This window comes from Sylvia atricapilla, chromosome 5 (genome assembly GCF_009819655.1).
Source record: "Sylvia atricapilla isolate bSylAtr1 chromosome 5, bSylAtr1.pri, whole genome shotgun sequence".
Lineage (NCBI taxonomy): Eukaryota > Metazoa > Chordata > Aves > Passeriformes > Sylviidae > Sylvia > Sylvia atricapilla.
The window spans coordinates 16,441,118-16,450,885 of NC_089144.1; the positions used below are offsets into that span (position 1 = coordinate 16,441,118).

At 44.8% G+C, this 9,768-nt stretch overlaps 1 protein-coding gene across 1 annotated transcript in view; it reads right to left on the reverse strand.

Annotated features, from left to right (window-relative positions):
* The window catches only part of ELAPOR2 (endosome-lysosome associated apoptosis and autophagy regulator family member 2), a 47,345-nt gene extending 39,504 nt beyond the window's left edge, over nucleotides 1-7,841 (reverse strand). Inside the window, exon 1 of the mRNA XM_066318776.1 lies at nucleotides 7,724-7,841. The gene's annotated coding sequence lies outside the window, so the exon portion shown is untranslated. The remainder of the gene's footprint in view (nucleotides 1-7,723) is intronic.
* Between the last annotated feature and the right edge of the window lie 1,927 nt (nucleotides 7,842-9,768).

Here is a 9,768-nt window from a genome sequence, read left to right on the forward strand (position 1 = left end):
GTTAGAATACACTCAACAAACACAGCCCAGTAGCAATAAATCAGGACAATTTTTGCTCTCAGACTCCAGTAAAGCCCATTGTAATTGAGGACAGTCTATTTTCTGAAGTCAATGGAGCTTTTTACTGATTTGACATTTGGTGTAAACTCACATAACTCACTTCAAAACTGAAGAACATTTCTGATTTCAAAGAAGCTGCTCCCACCTTAGCACCAGGTAAAGGTGCACTTTGCTAAGCAGAGCCACAGAATCCCAGAATCATTAAGGAGGGAAAAGACCTTTAAAAGCATCAAGTCCAACCATTAACCCAACACTGCCAACTCCACCACTAAACCATGTCCCCAAGTGCCACACCTACGTGGTCTTTTAACACTTGCAGGGATGGTGATTCCACCACCTCCCTTGGCATCCTATTCCAACAATTTAATCAAGTTTTTCTATATTATCAGCATTTCCGTTCTCTTTTCTTAAGAAATCTTTCTGATTACAACTGGCATTTTGATGCTGACTAGAATAATGACTCTATCCACACTTTTTCCTCTTGAACAGAGCAAATCCAACTCCTTTAAAAAATGCTCTAATATTTTCACTATAGTTTCTTTATTATGCACACAGTACTAAAAACTGAGCAGATATTTATGAGGTAAGGTACAACCTATTCTTGCCTAGGACAGTAAAAAATAACTAATATGCTGTGGAATAAGAGAGTTAATATTTTAAAATAATATGAGGTCAAAATGTGAACCCTTTAAGGAATTTTTTGGGCAAAGATTCTGCTGAGATGAGAATATCAGTGCACCTGGACAGAGGCTAAACCAGGTACTTGGGCTGTAGAAGGAGGGTGGGAGGGAAGGAGGGTGGGAGGGAAGGAGGGAAGGAGGGAAGGAGGGAAGGAGGGAAGGAGGGAAGGAGGGAAGGAGGGAAGGAGGGAAGGAGGGAAGGAGGGAAGGAGGGAAGGAGGGAAGGAGGGAAGGAGGGAAGGAGGGAAGGAAGGAAGGAAGGAAGGAAGGAAGGAAGGAAGGAAGGAAGGAAGGAAGGAAGGAAGGAAGGAAGGAAGGAAGGAAGGAAGGAAGGAAGGAAGGAAGGAAGGAAGGAAGGAAGGAAGGAAGGAAGGAAGGAAGGAAGGAAGGAAGGAAGGAAGGAAGGAAGGAAGGAAGGAAGGAAGGAAGGAAGGAAGGAAGGAAGGAAGGAAGGAAGGAAGGAAGGGAGGGAGGAAGGAAGGGAGGGAGGGAGGGAGGGAGGGAGGGAGGGAGGGAGCGAGGGAGGGAGGAAGGCAAGAAGGCAGGAAGGCAGGCAGGAAGGCAGGCAGGAAGGCAAGCAGGAAGGCAGGAAGGAAGGCAGGAAGGAAGGCAGGAAGGCTCCAAATTCAGACTCTGGAGTGTACAACATGCAGCATATGGTCAGGCTGGCAGAAGAGCCTGACAGTGGCCACAGAAACAGACTGCAGTGCAGTGTCAGCAGGAGCACCATGCCAAGTGCTGCTCCCACTGCCAAATCCCAAAAAGACCCCATTAGACACTGCCTACAGCCCCACACCAAAACAAAGGGCTCTCAGAGATCCCAGCCATAAGGGGGTGCAGGCAAGGGCTTAGCCCTAAAGCAAGCTGCTCCCTTGGACTGCCATCAATATTTTCCATTCAAAAAGCCAAGCAACTGCCCTGATGGCAGTGATCCTTATCAGCTAAATTCCCTTCCTGCTATCAGACTCATGAAGGGATCAGAGGGAGATCTGTGGTAATTAAAAATGAAGGAAATAAATTAGTAAAGCACATTCCCAACTGTCAGGAGTGATTCAGAGGTCTGGATTCTGCTGAAGGAGGCTCTCTGTCTGCTACCCCACCTCCATGTATGTGCCCAACCTCCAGAACAGTACTGGGAAGATGCCCAGAGGGGACGTCTGAAATGGGAAGGAGAGGAGAGCCAGAGTAGCTCTAGGAGTAATAAATACTTTTCCCTAGCCAAAATCTTTCTGGACTTTTAATGTATCTCTTCACAGTAACCCTTGCAACTGTGATGTGGCAGCATCAAAAATGTGACTCAGCTCTGAACAAACTGAAACCTGAGAGAGGTGTCCAGCAGTCTGGTGTGGCCATGCCATGGTCTGTCCAGACCTAGCCCAGCCCCACAGGGTGACCACTGAGGTACCACACCACAGTGAATGGGAAAACAGAGGCTGCAGGCTCTGAAAGTTGTGATGGCTGCAGCCCCACAGAGCAGGGAGAACAGAAAAAAAAAGAGGGGAGTGAAATACAGAACAGGGCACGTTGTCCCAGTGCCTTGCAACTGCAGAGCTGCTACTGCATCTTCCCTCACATATCTGGGTCACTGCATAGCAGGACCTCCTACAGCACCACAAAAAATCTCTCATATGAGCCTCCTTCTTCCTTCCCACCTATCATCTACACGGGAGAGATGTGGAGGGCAAGAGGGTGGCAGGAGGGGAAGGTGGATCATTGTGCTGCTCTGTGCTCATAGGAACAAAAAAGCATAAAAATCCTTCTTCTAGTAACCAGGTCATAAAGCAGCCAAAATATTATAACAAGGTCATAAAGCAGCCAAAATATGACAGCCCTTTCTACTGTGCATCCCATGACTTTCTCAGAAAACACTTCAGAAACTGATTAAGTTTCTGAAGACTCAAAAACAGGGCAGAATCCTGACAGATTCTGGAGCCTACAGCAGTTTCAGGGAATGTTGAAGCTGTGCTCAGCAGGACAAAGTCAGCTGTGCTTTGCAGTGTGCTCCTCTGTGCTTCAAAATGCAGCACAGCACAGAGATATCCAACCTAATTTTAAATGCTTTCATTCAAATGAAAAGCAGTAAAACACAACATCCTGCAAACGAGCACATCTCAAGACACCAACTGAGCTCTGATGCCACAGTTCAGTTGCTGCAGATACGGGATGCACCTGAGCCAACACATCTTTAGCAATCTCAAGTGTCTTTCCACTCCGCTGGAGGCCACAGTCTAGACGTATTTACAGAGCAGGAGACATTTAACATATTGTTATACTATCTTTCAAATTTCTAGTTCAGGCACAATTTAAAGAGAGCAACTGCTGAGCATTTGGAAGAAGGAGAGGTTGGCACAGTATTCTCAGGACTCAAAATTAGTGACGGCTGCACATCACTTCTCTTTTCAGGGAGCAGTAAGGATCAGTGGCAGATATTCTCAAGTGGCAGCATTTCTGAGTAGATGAAAACAGCTGCAAACATTGTGAAGTCAGCAGTGATGGCAGATGTGTCCAAAAAAACTCACTTTCTCCTACAAATTCCCCCACACCACTAGGGCTCTACCAACCTCAAGGAGACAATAAAAAAAAAATTAAAAAAAAAAAAAAAAAAAAAAAAAAAAAAAAGCCCTAAGAGCTCAGGCTGCTTTATAACTGCAACTGCTATGCATATGCAACCCTTTCTTAAAAGCAGAGACACAGTTGGCCACAGGGTATCTCAGGGCTAACAGATGCTAAACAAAACTTCTGAAGATAACATACCTCTGAAGGAGGATACTGGAAGCTGGAATTTGTCCTACCCAGAGTGATTTTACTGAAGGCCCTGATTCTGCAGGTTGAAGCACCAAAGAGAGACCCAAGGGGACTCCAGGATTCTACCAAATGCCAAAACGAGCCCCAGTTCATATGTCCTGGCATAGGGTAGGAGAGATGTACGAGATGTAGTAGAATCTGAATAAACTTGTAGAATGTCCAGAAAGACTCAGCTCAGAGATATGGCAGATTTCTGGCATTTCTTGATTTCTTGCTAGACCCTGGAATAAAACAGCACCAGGCCTAAGAGAGAAGGAAGGCATCTCAAGGAGCCATTAATGTGAGTTGTGTGCAACCCCTGACTAAGCCTGCAGCACAAATCTTATTCTGCACACAATCCACTAAGAACATGAGTCGTAGAAGTGTCAGATACAAAACTTCTTGCTTTCCTTAGGCTGCAGAAATTCATGCTTTTAGTATAACATATCCTTGGTACAGCTGCTGTACTGTCAGATGAGACAGAAGCCATGAGCTTAGAGAACATGACAAGACAATAAGGAGATATCTGTCAGCATTTTCAACACAACTTATCATCAACAACAGACCCTCACGTGCAAACTCCAGAGATTTGTAGGGCAGTCACTTTTCAAAAGGTGCCTCTCCCGGTTTATCCCACCCATGGAGAATGGACAGTCAGCCAAACTCTACGCTGGTTAAAATATTTTACAGTAAAAACCACTACATTAACCAAGCTGTGAAAGGTATTCCCTAGACATTCCTACAGTGACTGACAGCTGTTGGCAGATTCATGTTTTCAAGTTGAAAGATTGGTTGTTCTTTAAGCAAAAGGTGAAAGACTAAGAGATGAGAAAACATCAAATTACTTTTGCCACCAGAACATAGCCAGACAGCCCCTGAAGCCAGTTAATTTACTACAGACAGAAAAAAAAAAATAGAACTCCAAGAGCCCAGGGAGATGCGATCTGAGGGGTTCAGTAAAAAAGTCAAGCTTCTCAAACCAGCTGAATTGCCATGGGATTTAACAGCAACACTACAACAAGGAGATGAGTTTTCCAGTGTATTTAACAGAATCCAGTATTTTGGTGTATAATATCAGAGCCCATCTACTGGGAAAAGTTTTCACCTTGTCTAGCAGGGGCCAGATATTGAGAAGCCAGATTCATCTATTGTTATAAACCAACTGAATTCTCATTGGAATTGTTTTAAGACCAGAAATAGGCACAAACAATAGAAGATGAAGAGGAAAAGGAGCCATTTTTCAAAATCTGTAGCAGAAAGTAGAGGATAGTGTAATGTTGCTGGACTTAAACGATTTATCACAAGATTTAAGAACAAATAGTGTACAGCAGAAAAAATGAGTTATACCTATGTCCTCCAGGGTACACCAAAAGTGGTTGTGCAGCAGAAGAAATAAAACTAGCTGCTCCTTTATAGTGCAGGTAGCAAAAAGTGATAGGCTTAAAGTATAACAAGGGAGATTCAACAGGAGAAAAATCCTTAACAGGAGGGAAAATGAAAAGAACTAAATATATGAGCAAATATCTGGAGAGTTTCTGGGCTCTTCATCACAAGAGGTGCCTGAAAGCAGTCCAGCCAAACATCAGCCATGAGTGACAGTCATTTCCACTACAGCTATTTGGGCTGGACGACGAATTATGGGATCACCTGAGGTGCTTCTCAGGTCTGTATTTCTGTAATTGAAAAAGCACATCCTAAGGATATACAGAGATTCCACATCTAAAACCTTGGAAACTAAATCCAAATACCAGGAATGACACATTCTCAAATGATACTTGCAAGCAGTCAGAAACCTTCCAGTGATCAACACTGCTACAGAAAACATTTAGGTACCTCACACTGGAACACAGAGAAATGAAAATAAACCTTTAGAGGAGGCGAGTCAGAAGTGAGTAAATCTGACATCTGCTACAATAGAACCGAAAAAATGTTGCCATTGTTCATCCTGTTTGTCAGATATAATAATTTATACCCTCTGGTATAAATTACTGCTAGGATCTTTGGTGGAAAGAATTGCTAGAGCAAGGAAGTGTGATGGGAAAGAGCATTCAGACTGGGAAGCTACAAAACAGTGAGGGATGTGTTTGCAGAGCAGCAGTTTGTTTATATCCCCAGATGCAAAGAAGTGTTTCAACATTAAAAAACAGCAGAACCAAGTGATATGAAAACACTCCAAGTTGTTACAAAATAAATGCATAAATAAATAAAATGCAGGAGCTTCATCATAAAAATAACTCAGGCAAATAAGACATTTACCATTCCTTATGCATTCAGCTTATGAATTAGCTAAATAATGACAGAAATGAGAATGTGGGCACTATGGAAATATAGTCTGACCACTGCTGGTCACCATTTTGGCCAATACAGCTATAAATGAACTGGAGAGCTGCAGAACTGGAGAGCAGGGCAGCTCAAGACAAGCAACGCCATCTCTTCAGGGGGTGCTGTCACAGATGTGCCTCATCTGTGAATCAGCATAAAAAGGGGTACCTGTACAGACAGTGACTTGCACAGATACACGGCAAAGACAACCCTTGCTCCACATCTCCAGGAGACAGAAAGCTGGGTTGGAGGGTGTTGCAGAATTTCTTAGAGAGTGAGGACATGATTTATGTTTGGATTGAGGGTTCAGCTACCACAGCCTGGGCCCCTAATTTAGGCCTGTGAGACGTATGGCGCAGTTACAAATTATGTTAAGGTGTTGTTCTGGGTTGACACTGTCCCCTCTCCCATATCTTGGACTACATCGTTGTGTCTGGCAGCTGCCCCCTCCCTCTTTGGCGGGGCCTGCCGCTTTTGCTGCTTGCTCTCTGTCTCTCTGGCTCGGCTGCACTCTTGCTGCTGCTTCTGCTTCTCTCTCTCTCTCTCTGCCTACTTGCTGCCTGCCCCTGCCGCTGGCTTTCACTGCTTCTTTTTGTTTTTTTTTTTTCCTTTCCTTCCTTTTCTTTTCCCTTCCCCCCCCACCCCCCGAAGATTTTGGACCGGCTCCAGACCTGACCTGAGAAGTCAGAGAATATCCGGGGCCCGCAGAAGAAGCGCTGCACCCTCCCCTCACAGAAACTCAAGTATTGTTTTCCTTTTCCTTGGTGTTGGGGAGTGGGTTTTTTTTTTATTATTTGTCAATAAACCAGTTTTTTCCACTTTTCCTCCAAGGCATTTTCCTTCCCGAACCCAGGGCTGGCGGGGGGAAGGGGTGGTGGAGGTTCGTTTTTAGGGGACTCCTTTTAGAGGTTCTCCCCTAATTTATTCCAAACCAGGACAGGTGTGCACATGGGATAGTGGGTTTTTAGGTGTTGATAGGTCTAGATTTTGTGGCATGACCATTTTAGCCACTTTAAGAATAAGATAAATAATGTTTGTTTGCATTCTTTTTATGGCCTGTAATTGTAAACTTTACTGGAGTGTATATAACTCGCCATTTGAGATAGAACAATGAGAGAATGTCATACTAACCACACTGGCTTGATCTACACTGCTCTTTGTCCAGGCTTCCCAATATCTCAGGGGCTCCCTGACTACAGGAGGGTGTCCTAGGTTACAATGTAAGATGTGCCCAAAGTATGTGTTCTATCACCATCTTCATGAGCTGTTGAAACCAAGTGGGGCAGTGGTTCCCTTGCCCCCTCCCTCTGGGCTATCTTCTGTTAATGTCCCATCAATGCCTTGCCCCATGACTCACAGGTAACTCCCTCTGGGAGCTATCTCTGGTTAATGGGCCATCAAGGACCCACTGCACAACTCATCATCCCATTGTGAGATGCTCTGCCCAGGGGGAGGAGCCAAGCATTCCCACCTGGATGTAATCTGGGATTGGGGACAGCACAGGGAGCCCTTACCCACTGGATTCCCAGAGGACAAGAGCGTCCAGACTTTTCTACAGGATCACTGCTTCAACAAGACCACTTCATCTGGACTGCTACCACCACCCTAACTAACAGGGTGTCAGGTTGTATTCTGACTCTCTCAGGGGTCTTTTGTACTATTGCTTTTTAGTTATTTTATTTCACCTTTTTCCCCCTCCTATTAAATTGTATTTCTGACTTGGAGTCTCTCTGTACTGGTTTTGCTTTCAAACCAGTACAGAGGGGAAGGACAGCTCAGGGAAACTCAGGACCTCAGTGACAGAGCTAGGAAGCCCCACAAACGCAAACAGCACAAAAAGCCAGTAGCAGTCTGTAAAATGAAAAGTCACAACGTACTGCATTCCTTCCCTCTCACGGGGTCAGGTAGTCCAGAGCACTCCACTGACGGATTCGGGACAGCCACCCTCCATCTGGAGCCGCTGCTGTCGCACTCTGTGTACTCGAAGTGGTAATCTGTCTGCAAGCAATTACAAAGAGTTTCAGTTTCATCATAACATTTGCATATTAAGCTCATTAATCAAGACTGGGATTAGCAAACTCAGTTGTAATTAAACCAGAGAGGAAGTGGCTGGCGTGAAACATACTGTGCAGCTTTGATGATTGCTGTGTGTCATCACAGAGCAAGCACAGCTCTCATCAGATGCTGTGCAGCACAAATGCTAGGGCAGAAGGTGGGATTTGCAAAAGCACTTTGACAGACAGGATGCAGATTCCACTAGAATTTTTTTTCCCAGTCTCTAAGAGCAGGATTGATTGAATTGATTGATTGATTGAAAATTTCTGTCCATCACAGTATCTGATCAACAGCAGCCAATGAGGCTTCCTCTTTGTTAATCCTCTTTGATCAACAGAACAAGCAAGTTGCAGAGCACAAGTCATCCCATGATAGGCTGGATGTGCAAAATGGATGGAATGATTCCTTCTGCAAGTGCCTTTCCCTCTTTGTCAGTTTCAGAGAAATCCCAGGCAAATTAGGAGATAAAGCCAGTATTGGGAGACCTCTGAAAATGTCATCCAAGGTCAGCTCTGAGGAGTACCTCAAGGCAGAATGATGATGTGAGGGGAGATCAGTCCCATGGTCTCTGTGGCTGAGATAAGCCCTGGGCAGACTCAGTAAAAGAGTACTCAGAAAAAGAGTAAGAAATTTCCTAGCATCAGCTAGGAAAGAATATTAGCTATTTGTCATATTAATAGCATTGATTCAGATCCCACACAAAATCTTAGACTCCCATTTAATTACATTTTTAGTTTTGTGTTTATAGCTCTGTTTTCAAATTCATAGCCCAGAAGTTTATGATTAAAATAAACCTCAGCAAAATGTAATTTTTCAACCAGTTTGGGTGGAGCTGACAGAAATGGTGAATAACCACCTTCAGAGGGGAAAGACCCATGTTCAAAAGACATGCCCTGGCAAGCTCCATAAGATGGTTCCATATGGGCAAAGCCACCTCCAGCTCCCTCTGCAGCTAATCAAGGTAAAACATTAGTCATTAGTCATGTGCCTATTTTAGACACCTGTTGCAGGGGGGACAAGGAGATAACACATCCTAGAAACATTTATTTCTCCCCACTGGCTACAGAGGGAAACTAGCCACTTAATTTGGATGGAGTCCTCTCCATTTCCTCAGGGGAACCCCACTTCCAACACTGCCCATCCCTTCCTGGCCCATAAAAGTACTGCCAAAAAGAATGGTGCTGAGGAAAATTTAGCCACAGGCTCGATGTTTGAGAAGCCTTGGGGCAGGCAGCCTGGTGTGGTGACCCATAAAGTCTGTTGGGCTCCTTTCAATTTGTCTGTCTTCTCCATGCAGGACTGGCCATGATCCAAGGAGGGAAGGCAGTGGCTGTCTCTGCAGCCCCAGGCAGGAGCACAGGAGATCTTTAGCTGGTGCAGCTCACCCTCACTACAGCAAACCCCAACCAAGAGGCAGCAGAAATCTGCCTTCCTGCCATGACTGCAGGCATCAGGCCCTAATGCCACTGCCCTGGGAGGAGCTACACTGTGCACACAGGGATTATTTGGGGGCAATCTTTTCCTGTTTTTCCTGGGAACTGACATTGTACAGGATGGAGCAGAAGAAGGGGGCTCAGGTGGATGAGAGCTGATGCATGCTGGGTCTGATGGAGATTAGTTAATTCCTGCAAATATTCAGCTGACTCACATGGAGAAGACTTGCAATTCTCCTCATTTACTTGCAGGAAAACAAACAATAGTGAGCTTAATACTTCTCCTACTGTCAGAGGGAATGATTTGTGTTGGGTCTATGTCTCCAGAAACCTCACCTGACTGGTTAAAGCTGGAGGGTTGGAAACTTGACTCATCTGCCTGAACATGGAAGGAGAGGAGAAGCCTTTTATTCTTTATAATTTTTGTTAGTGTC